The sequence below is a fragment of the Oncorhynchus keta genome, unplaced genomic scaffold (genome assembly GCF_023373465.1).
Source record: "Oncorhynchus keta strain PuntledgeMale-10-30-2019 unplaced genomic scaffold, Oket_V2 Un_contig_5540_pilon_pilon, whole genome shotgun sequence".
Lineage (NCBI taxonomy): Eukaryota > Metazoa > Chordata > Actinopteri > Salmoniformes > Salmonidae > Oncorhynchus > Oncorhynchus keta.
The window spans coordinates 62501-74791 of NW_026288354.1; positions in this window are offsets into that span (position 1 = coordinate 62501).

Sequence of the window (12291 nt, forward strand, 5' to 3'; positions counted from 1 at the left end):
CCTCACACTGTTCTCCTCTCCCTCACACTGTTCTCCTCCCCCACACTGTTCTCATCCCTCACACTGTTCTCCTCTCCCCCACACTGTTCTCCTCTCAACCACACTGTTCTCCTCTCAACCACACTGTTCTCCTCTCCCTCACACTGTTCTCCTCTCCCCCACACTGTTCTCCTCTCCCCCACACTGTTCTCCTCTCCCACACACTGTTCTCCTCTCCCTCACACTGTTCTCCTCTCCCCCACAATGTTCTCCTCTCCCTCTCCTCCCTCACACTGTTCTCCTCTCCCCCACACTGTTCTCATCCCTCACACTGTTCTCATCCCTCACACTGTTCTCCTCTCCCAAACACTGTTCTCCTCTCCCTCACACTGTTCTCCTCTCCCCCACAATGTTCTCCTCTCCCTCACACTGTTCTCCTCTCCCTCACACTGTTCTCCTCCCCCACACTGTTCTCATCCCTCACACTGTTCTCCTCTCCCCCACACTGTTCTCCTCTCAACCACACTGTTCTCCTCTCAACCACACTGTTCTCCTCTCCCCCACACTGTTCTCCTCTCCCCCACACTGTTCTCCTCTCCCCCACACTGTTCTCCTCCCCCACACTGTTCTCCTCTCCCCCCACACTGTTCTCCTCTCCCCCACACTGTTCTCCTCTCCCCCACACTGTTCTCCTCTCCCCACACTGTTCTCCTCCCTCACACTGTTCTCCTCTCCCCCACACTGTTCTCCTCTCCCCCACACTGTTCTACTCTCCCACACTGTTCTCCTCTCCCTCACACTGTTCTCCTCTCCCCCACAATGTTCTCCACTCCCTCACACTGTTCTCCTCTCCCCCACACTGTTCTCACACTGTTCTCATCCCTCACACTGTTCTCCTCTCCCAAACACTGTTCTCCTCTCCCTCACACTGTTCTCCTCTCCCACACACTGTTCTTCTCTCCCTCACACTGTTCTCCTCTCCCCCACAATGTTCTCCTCTCCCTCACACTGTTCTCCTCTCCCTCACACTGTTCTCCTCTCCCCCACACTGTTCTCCTCTCCCCCACACTGTTTTCCTCTCCCCACACTGTTCTCCTCTCCCACACACTGTTCTTCTCTCCCCCACACTGTTCTCCTCCCTCACACTGTTCTCCTCTCCCCCACACTGTTCTCCTCTCCCCCACACTGCTCTCCTCTCCCCACACGGGTTCTCCTCCCTCACACTGTTCTCCTCTCCCCCACACGGTTCTCCTCCCTCACACTGTTCTCCTCTCCCCCACACTGTTCTCCTCTCCCTCACACTGTTCTCCTCTCCCCCACACTGTTCTCCTCTCCCTCACACTGTTCTCCTCTCCCACACTGTTCTCCTCTCCCCCACACTGTTCTCCTCTCCCCCACACTGTTCTCCTCTCCCCCACGCTGTTCTCCTCCCCCACACTGTTCTCCTCCCCCACACTGTTCTCCTCTCCCCCACACTGTTCTCCTCTCCCTCACACTGTTCTCCTCCCTCACACTGTTCTCCTCTCCCTCACACTGTTCTCCTCCCTCACACTGTTCTCCTCTCCGTCACACTGTTCTCCTCCCTCACACTGTTCTCCTCTCCCTCACACTGTTCTCCTCTCCCTCACACTGTTCTCCTCCCTCACACTGTTCTCCTCCCTCACACTGTTCTCCTCTCCCCCACACTGTTCTCCTCCCTCACACTGTTCTCCTCCCTCACACTGTTCTCCTCTCCCTCACACTGTTCTCCTCTCCTCACACTGTTCTCCTCTCCCTCGCACTGTTCTCCTCTCCCTCACACTGTTCTCCTCTCCCTCACACTGTTCTCCTCCCTCACACTGTTCTCCTCTCCCCCACACTGTTCTCCTCTCCCCCACACTGTTCTCCTCTCCCACACTGTTCTCCTCTCCCCCACTGTTCTCCTCTCCCCCACACTGTTCTCCTCCCCCCCACACTGTTCTACTCTCCCCCACACTGTTCTCCTCCCTCACACTGTTCTCCTCTCCCCCACACTGTTCTCCTCTCCCCCACACTGTTCTCCTCCCCCCCACACTGTTCTCCTCTCCCCCACACTGTTCTCCTCTCCCCCATGCTGTTCTCCTCTCCCCCCACACTGTTCTCCTCTCCCCCACACTGTTCTCCTCTCCCCCACACTGTTCTCCTCTCCCCCACACTGTTCTCCTCTCCCCCACACTGTTCTCCTCTCCCTCACACTGTTCTCCTCTCCCCCACACTGTTCTCCTCCTCCCCCACACTGTTCTCCTCCCCACACTGTTCTCCTCCCCACACTGTTCTCCTCCTCTCCCCACACTGTTCTCCTCCCCCACACTGTTCTCCTCCCCCCACACTGTTCTCCTTCACACTCTCCTCCCCCCACACTGTTCTCCTCCCCCACTCTCCCCCACACTGTTCTCCTCTCTGTTCTCCTCCCTCACACTGTTCTCCTCTCCCCCCACTTTTCTCCTCCCCCCCACACTGTTCTCCTCTCCCCCACACTGTTCTCCTCTCCCTCACACTGTTCTCCTCTCCCCCCCACTGTTCTCCTCTCCCCACACTGTTCTCCTCCCTCACACTGTTCTCCTCTCCCCCCACACTGTTCTCCTCCCTCACACTGTTTCTCCTCCCTCACACTGTTCTCCTCTCCCTCACACTGTTCTCTCTCCTCACACTGTTGTTCTCCTCTCCCTCGCACTGTTCTCCTCTCCCCACACTGTTCTCCTCTCCCTCACACTGTTCTCCTCCCTCCTGTTCTCCTCTCCCCACACTGTTCTCCTCTCCCCACACTGTTCTCCTCTCCCACACTGTTCTCCTCTCCCCCACACTGTTCTCCTCTCCCCACACTGTTCTCCTCCCCCCACACTGTTCTCCTCTCCCCCACACTGTTCTCCTCCCTCACACTGTTCTCCCTCTCCCCACACTGTTCTCCTCTCCCCACACTGTTCTCTCACTGTTCTCCTCTCCACCCACACTGTTCTCCTCTCCCCCATGCTGTTCTCCTCTCCCCACACTGTTCTCCTCCCCCACACTGTTCTCCTCTCCCCACACTGTTCTCCTCTCCCCCCACACTGTTCTCCCTCCCCCACACTGTTCTCCTCTCCCTCACACTGTTCTCCTCTCCCCCTCACACTGTTCTCCTCTCCCCCACACTGTTCTCCTCTCCCACACTGTTCTCCTCTCCCACACTGTTCTCCTCTCCCTCACATTGTTCTCCTCTCCCCCACACTGTCTCCTCTCCCCCACACTGTTCTCCTCTCCCCACACTGTTCTCCTCTCCCTCACACTGTTCTCCTCTCCCCCACACTGTTCTCCTCTCCCTCACACTGTTCTCCTCTCCCCACACTGTTCTCCTCTCCCCCACACTGTTCTCATCCTCTCCTGTTCTCATCCCTCACACTGTTCTCCTCTCCCAAACACTGTTCTCCTCTCCCCACACTGTTCTCCTCTCCCCACATGTTCTCTCTCCCTCACACTGTTCTCCTCTCCCTCACACTGTTCTCCTCCCCACACTGTTCTCATCCCTCACACTGTTCTCCCTCCCCCACACTGTTCTCCTCTCAACCCACTGTTCTCCTCTCCCACACTGTTCTCCTCTCCCTCACACTGTTCTCCTCTCCCCCACACTGGTTCTCCTCTCCCCACACTGTTCTCTCTCCCCCCACACTGTTCGCCTCTCCCCACACTGTTCTCCTCTCCCCCACACTGTTCTCCTCTCCCCCACACTGTTCTCCTCTCCCCACACTGTTCTCCTCCCTCACACTGTTCTCCTCTCCCCACACTGTTCTCCTCTCCCCCACACTGTTCTCCTCTCCCCACACTGTTCTCCTCTCCCTCACACTGTTCTCCTCTCCCCCACAATGTTCCCTCCCCCACACTGTTCTCCTCTCCCCACACTGTTCTCATCCCTCACACTGTTCTCATCCCTCACACTGTTCTCCTCTCCCAAACACTGTTCTCTCTCCCTCACACTGTTCTCCTCTCCCCACACTGTTCTCCTCTCCCTCACACTGTTCTCCTCTCCCCCACAATGTTCTCCTCTCCCTCACACTGTTCTCCTCTCCCTCACACTGTTCTCCTCTCCCCCACACTGTTCTCCTCTCCCCCACACTGTTTTCCTCTCCCCACACTGTTCTCCTCCCCCACACTGTTCTTCTCTGTTCTCTCCCCACACTGTTCTCCTCTCCCCCACACTGTTCTCCTCTCCCCCACACTGTTCTCCTCCCCCCACACGGGTTCTCCTCCCTCACACTGTTCTCCTCTCCCCCACACGGTTTCTCTCCCTCACACTGTTCTCCTCTCACTGTTCTCCTCTCCCCACACTGTTCTCCTCTCCCCCACACTGTTCTCCTCTCCTCACACTGTTCTCCTCTCCCACACTGTTCTCCTCTCCCCCACACTGTTCTCCTCTCCCCACACTGTTCTCCTCTCCCCCACACTGTTTCTCCCCCACACTGTTCTCCCCCACACTGTTCTCCTCTCCCCCACACTGTTCTCCTCTCCCTCACACTGTTCTCCTCCCTCACACTGTTCTCCTCTCCCTCACACTGTTCTCCTCCCTCACACTGTTCTCCTCTCCGTCACACTGTTCTCCTCCCTCACACTGTTCTCCTCTCCCTCACACTGTTCTCCTCTCCCTCACACTGTTCTCCTCCCTCACACTGTTCTCCTCCCTCACACTGTTCTCCTCTCCCCCACACTGTTCTCCTCCCTCACACTGTTCTCCTCTCCCTCACACTGTTCTACTCTCCTCACACTGTTCTCCTCTCCCCGCACTGTTCTCCTCTCCCTCACTGTTCTCCTCTCCCTCACTGTTCTCCTCCCCACACTGTTCTCCTCTCCCCCACACTGTTCTCCTCCCCCACACTGTTCTCCTCTCCCACACTGTTCTCCTCTCCCCCACACTGTTCTCCTCTCCCCCACACTGTTCTCCTCCCCCGACACTGTTCTACTCTCCCCCACTGTTCTCCTCCCTCACACTGTTCTCCTCTCCCCCACACTGTTCTCCTCTCCCCCACACTGTTCTCCCCCACACTGTTCTCCTCTCCCCCACACTGTTCTCCTCTCCCCCACACTGTTCTCCTCTCCCCCACACTGTTCTCCTCTCCCCCACACTGTTCTCCTCTCCCCCACACTGTTCTCCTCTCCCCACACTGTTCTCCTCTCCCCCACACTGTTCTCCTCTCCCTCACACTGTTCTCCTCTCCCCCACACTGTTCTCCTCCCTCACACTGTTCTCCTCCCTCACACTGTTCTCCTCCCCACACTGTTCTCCTGTCCCCCCACACTGTTCTCTCCCCCACACTGTTCTCCTCCCCCACACTGTTCTCCTCCCCCACACTGTTCTCCTCCCCCTCACACTGTTCTCCTCCCCCCACACTGTTCTCCTCCCCCACACTGTTCTCCTCCCCCCACACTGTTCTCCTCTCCCCCACACTGTTCTCCTCCCCACACTGTTCTCCTCTCCCCCACACTGTTCTCCTCCCCCACACTGTTCTCCTCTCCCCCACACTGTTCTCCTCTCCCTCCACGGTTCTCCTCTCCCCCACACTGTTCTCCTCTCCTCACACTGTTCTCCTCCCTCACACTGTTCTCCTCTCCCCCACACTGTTCTCCTCCCTCACACTGTTCTCCTCCCTCACACTGTTCTCCTCTCCCTCACACTGTTCTCCTCTCACTCACACTGTTCGTTCTCCTCTCCCTCGCACTGTTCTCCTCTCCCTCACACTGTTCTCCTCTCCCTCACACTGTTCTCCTCCCTCACACTGTTCTCCTCTCCCCCACACTGTTCTCCTCTCCCCCACACTGTTCTCCTCTCCCACACTGTTCTCCTCTCCCCCACACTGTTCTCCTCTCCCCCACACTGTTCTCCTCCCCCACACTGTTCTCCTCTCCCCCACACTGTTCTCCTCCCCCACACTGTTCTCCTCTCCCCCACACTGTTCTCCTCTCCCCCCACACTGTTTCCCTCCCCCCACACTGTTCTCCTCTCCCCCACACTGTTCTCCTCTCCCCCATGCTGTTCTCCTCTCCCCCACACTGTTCTCCTCTCCCCCACACTGTTCTCCTCTCCCCCACACTGTTCTCCTCTCCCCCACACTGTTCTCCTCTCCCCACACTGTTCTCCTCTCCCTCACACTGTTCTCCTCCCCCCACACTGTTCTCTCTCCCTCACACTGTTCTCCTCCCTCATTGTTCTCCTCCCCCACACTGTTCTCCTGTCCCCCACACTGTTCTCTCCCCCCACTGTTCTCCCCCACCACTGTTCTCCTCTCCCCCACTGTTCTCCTCCCCACACTGTTCTCCTCCCCCACACTGTTCTCCTCCCACCCACACTGTTCTCCTCTCCCCCACATTCTCATCTTCGCACACTGTTCTCCTCTCCCCCACACTGTTCTCCTCTCCCCACACTGTTCTCCTCCCCCACACTGTTCTCCTCCCCACACTGTTCTCCTCCCCCACACTGTTCTCCTCCCTCACACTGTTCTCCTCTCCCCACACTGTTCTCCTCTCCCCCACACTCTCCTCTTCCCACACTGTTCTCCTCTCCCCCACACTGTTCTCCTCTCCCCACACTGTTCTCCCCCCACACTGTTCTCCTCTCCCCCACTGTTCTCCTCTCCCCACACTGTTCTCCTCTCCCCCACACTGTTCTCCTCTCCCTCACACTGTTCTCCTCTCCCTCACACTGTTCTCCTCTCCCCCCACACTGTTCTCCTCTCCCCACACTGTTCTCCTCTCCCCACTGTTCTCACACTGTTCTCCTCTCCCCCACACTGTTCTCCTCTCCCCACACTGTTCTCCTCCCCCACACTGTTCTCCTCTCCCCCACACTGTTCTCCTCCCCCACACTGTTCTCCTCTCCCCCACACTGTTCTCCCTCACACTGTTCTCCTCTCCCCCACACTGTTCTCCTCTCCCCCACACTGTTCTCCTCCCCCACACTGTTCTACTCTCCCCACACTGTTCTCCTCCCCCCACACTGTTCTCCTCTCCCCCACACTGTTCTCCTCCCCCACACTGTTCTCCTCCCCCACACTGTTCTCCTCTCCCCCACACTGTTCTCCTCTCCCCCATGCTGTTCTCCTCTCCCCCACACTGTTCTCCTCTCCCCCACACTGTTCTCCTCTCCCCCACACTGTTCTCCTCTCCCCCACACTGTTCTCCTCTCCCCCCACACTGTTCTCCTCCCCCACACTGTTCTCCTCTCCCCCACACTGTTCTCTCCCTCACACTGTTCTCCTCCCTCACACTGTTCTCCTCCCCCACACTGTTCTCCTCTCCCCACACTGTTCTCCTCCCCCCACACTGTTCTCCTCTCCCCCACACTGTTCTCCTCTCCCCCACACTGTTCTCCTCTCCCCCACACTGTTCTCCCCCCACACTGTTCTCCTCTCCCCACACTGTTCTCCTCTCCCCCACGCTGTTCTCCTCTCCCCACACTGTTCTCCTCTCCCCCACACTGTTCTCCTCTCCCCCACACTGTTCTCCTCTCCCCCACACTGTTCTCCTCTCCCCCACACTGTTCTCCTCTCCCTCACACTGTTCTCCTCTCCCCCACACTGTTCTCCTCCCTCACACTGTTCTCCTCCCTCACACTGTTCTCCTCCCCCACACTGTTCTCCTGTCCCCCACACTGTTCTACTCCCCCACACTGTTCTCCTCCCCCACACTGTTCTCCTCCCCCACACTGTTCTCCTCCCCCACACTGTTCTCCTCCCTCACACTGTTCTCCTCCCCCCCACACTGTTCTCCTCTCCCCCACACTATTCTCCTCTCCCGCACACTGTTCTCCTCTCCCCCACACTGTTCTCCTCTCCCCCACACTGTTCTCCTCCCCCACACTGTTCTCCTCTCCCCCACACTGTTCTCCTCCCCCCACACTGTTCTCCTCCCTCACACTGTTCTCCTCCCCCCACACTGTTCTTCTCCTCTCCCCCACACTATTCTCCTCTTCCGCACACTGTTCTCCTCCCCCACACTGTTCTCCTCTCCCCACACTGTTCTCCCCCACACTGTTCTCCTCTCCCCCACACTGTTCTCCTCTCCCCACACTGTTCTCCCCCCCACACCGTTCTCCTCCCCCTCACACTGTTCTCCTCTCCCCCACACTGTTCTCCTCTCCCCCACACTGTTCTCCTCTCCCCACACTGTTCTCCTCTCCCTCACACGGTTCTCCTCTCCCCCACACTGTTCTCCTCTCCCCCACACTGTTCTCCTCCCCCACACTGTTCTCCTCTCCCCCACACTGTTCTCCTCCCCCACACTGTTCTCCTCTCCCCCACACTGTTCTCCTCCCTCACACTGTTCTCCTCTCCCCCACACTGTTCTCCTCTCCCCCACACTGTTCTCCTCCCCCCCACACTGTTCTACTCTCCCCCACACTGTTCTCCTCCCTCACACTGTTCTCCTCTCCCCCACACTGTTCTCCTCTCCCCCACACTGTTCTCCTCCCCCCACACTGTTCTCCTCTCCCCCACACTGTTCTCCTCTCCCCCATGCTGTTCTCCTCTCCCCCTCACTGTTCTCCTCTCCCCCACACTGTTCTCCTCTCCCCCACACTGTTCTCCTCTCCCCACACTGTTCTCCTCTCCCCCACACTGTTCTCCTCTCCCCCACACTGTTCTCCTCCCCCCACACTGTTCTCCTCCCTCACACTGTTCTCCTCCCCCACACTGTTCTCCTCTCCCCCACACTGTTCTCCTCCCCCCACACTGTTCTCCTCTCCCCCACACTGTTCTCCTCTCCCCCATGCTGTTCTCCTCTCCCCCTCACTGTTCTCCTCTCCCCCACACTGTTCTCCTCTCCCCACACTGTTCTCCTCTCCCCCACACTGTTCTCCTCTCCCCCACACTGTTCTCCTCTCCCTCACACTGTTCTCCTCTCCCCCACACTGTTCTCCTCCCTCACACTGTTCTCCTCCCTCACACTGTTCTCCTCCCCCACACTGTTCTCCTCCCCCACACTGTTCTCCTCCCCCACACTGTTCTCCTCCCTCACACTGTTCTTCTCCCCCCCACACTGTTCTCCTCTCCCCCACACTATTCTCCTCTCCCCCACACTGTTCTCCTCTCCCCCACACTGTTCTCTTCTCCCCCACACTGTTCTCCTCTCCCCCACACTGTTCTCCTCTCCCCCACACTGTTCTCCTCTCCCCACACTGTTCTACTCCCCACACTGTTCTCCTCCCCACACTGTTCTCCTCTCCCCACACTGTTCTCCTCTCCCCCACACTGTTCTCTTCTCCCCCACACTGTTCTCCTCTCCCCCACACTGTTCTCCTCTCCCCCACACTGTTCTCCTCTCCCCCACACTGTTCTCCTCTCCCCCACACTGTTCTCCTCTCCCCCACACTGTTCTCCTCTCCCCCACACTGTTCTCCTCTCCCAAGCTGTGATTAACGACACTCCTTCTGACTAACACACATGATTAGTGGTTGTGAATGCGAATGCCCCCAAACCGCCTGGGTCATACCTTCACTGTTCCTCCTCTCCGTGTACCCAGGAAATGATTCACGCCACTTCCTGTCCCTCACCGTCCATCATCAGGACATCATTCACCCCACCAGCTAATCCCTCGGGATTAAATATGAACCAATCCTCCTCCGCTTCCTGCCTTGTTCAGCGCAGACAGCAGTCTAATTGAACAGGGCTCATCCAATCAATGCCTCCCCCCTCCCATTCCACACACATATAATCCATCCATTCCTCACCTCACACCACCTCCCTCCCATTCCACACACATATAATCCATCCATTCCTCACCTCACACCACCTCCCTCCCATTCCACACACATATAATCCATCCATTCCTCACCTCACACCACCTCCCTCCCATTCCACACACATATAATCCATCCATTCCTCACCTCACACCACCTCCCTCCCATTCCACACACATATAATCCATCCATTCCTCACCTCACACCACCTCCCCCCCATTCCACACACATATAATCCATCCATTCCTCACCTCACACCACCTCCCTCCCATTCCACACACATATAATCCATCCATTCCTCACCTCACACCACCTCCCCCCCATTCCACACACATATAATCCATCCATTCCTCACCTCACACCACCTCCCCCATTCCACACACATATAATCCATCCATTCCTCACCTCACACCACCTCCCCCCCATTCCACACACATATAATCCATCCATTCCTCACCTCACACCACCTCCCTCCCATTCCACACACATATAATCCATCCATTCCTCACCTCACACCACCTCCCTCCCATTCCACACACATATAATCCATCCATTCCTCACCTCACACCACCTCCCTCCCATTCCACACACATATAATCCATCCATTCCTCACCTCACACCACCTCCCTCCCATTCCACACACATATAATCCATCCATTCCTCACCTCACACCACCTCCCTCCCATTCCACACACATATAATCCATCCATTCCTCACCTCACACCACCTCCCTCCCATTCCACACACATATAATCCATCCATTCCTCACCTCACACCACCTCCCTCCGTTTCGTTTGATTGATTTGTAATAATTCATTTGAACCCGTTGTATTCTGGACAGGCTTAAAGAGCCATGTAGTAATTCAGCTGCGCCCCAAGACAAACAAGCGGGCAACCCCTAAACAACCTTCACTCAATCATCAACAACCACAAACATAACGCTTTTACACACACCTCTCCGGTCGCAAGACCCAGGGAACTCATTTGCTAAAAGGTACTGTGTTAAAAAAAAGCCCGATAAACTTCGTGCCCGCTTGACATCTCATTCACTTTAACGGCTTAATGAAAAAGGAAAACAGCTCGTTTTTTCCCCTTCCTGGTTAGGAAGCAGAGAGGTTCTGGTTGGCGTCCTGCCCGCCTGTCTGTAATAACTCACTCGTACAGTCAAGAGGTATAGACAAACGCAGGGGATCAGTTCACAGCTACAGTAGAGATTCCTGTTAAACTCAAGAGTCTACATTTGACCAATTTGAGTCAGTTAGCAGACGCTCTTATCCGGAGCGATTTACAATTAGAGAATTAATCTTAAGATAGCTAGGTGGGACAACCACATATCTCAGTCATAAGAACTGACCCAGAGCCAGTCATCTTAAGATAGCTAGGTGGGACAACCACATATCTCAGTCATAAGAACTGACCCAGAGCCAGTCATCTTAAGATAGCTAGGTGGGACAACCACATATCTCAGTCATAAGAACTGACCCAGAGCCAGTCATCTTAAGATAGCTAGGTGGGACAACCACATATCTCAGTCATAAGAACTGACCCAGAGCCAGTCATCTTAAGATAGCTAGGTGGGACAACCACATATCTCAGTCATAAGAACTGACCCAGAGCCATTCATCTTAAGATAGTTAGGTGGGACAACCACGTATCTCAGTCATAAGAACTGACCCAGCGCCAGTCATCTTAAGATAGCTAGGTGGGACAACCACATATCTCAGTCATAAGAACTGACCCAGAGCCAGTCATCTTAAGATAGCTAGGTGGGACAACCACATATCTCAGTCATAAGAACTGACCCAGAGCCAGTCATCTTAAGATAGCTAGGTGGGACAACCACGTATCTCAGTCATAAGAACTGACCCAGAGCCAGTCATCTTAAGATAGCTAGGTGGGACAACCACATATCTCAGTCATAAGAACTGACCCAGAGCCAGTCATCTTAAGATAGCTAGGTGGGACAACCACATATCTCAGTCATAAGAACTGACCCAGAGCCAGTCATCTTAAGATAGCTAGGTGGGACAACCACATATCTCAGTCATAAGAACTGACCCAGAGCCAGTCATCTTAAGATAGCTAGGTGGGACAACCACATATCTCAGTCATAGGAAGTTCACTTTCCTTCAATAAAGTAGCTATCCTGCAACGTCAGAACTAGAAGGGGGTGGAGGTGGTGGGGTCAAGTGCAATTCCGTTGGTTCAGGAAGGGTATTATTTAAAGAGGAACTGACAGCTTTTTCCCAACATGAAATCTCATTCAAATCTGTTACACCCCCAGAAAGAAAATTACATGTTTTTTTGGTTGTTTTTTACATTTTCTGACAAGCGAGCGGTTAGATATGGTCATTTTCACATTTTCATTAATTCCTAGAATGTTTGGGAATTACCTATATGAAGGCATTTGTGAAAATTCTCTCTCTCCTCACCTGAGACACTCCCCCTTCCTCTCCATCCTCACCTGAGACACTCCACATCCTCCCCTCAGACACTCTACCTCCCCCTCTCCATTCTTACCTGAGACACTCCCCCTCCCCCTCCCCTCCTCACCTGAGACACTCCCCCTCCCCCCTCCCCATACTCACCTGAGACAA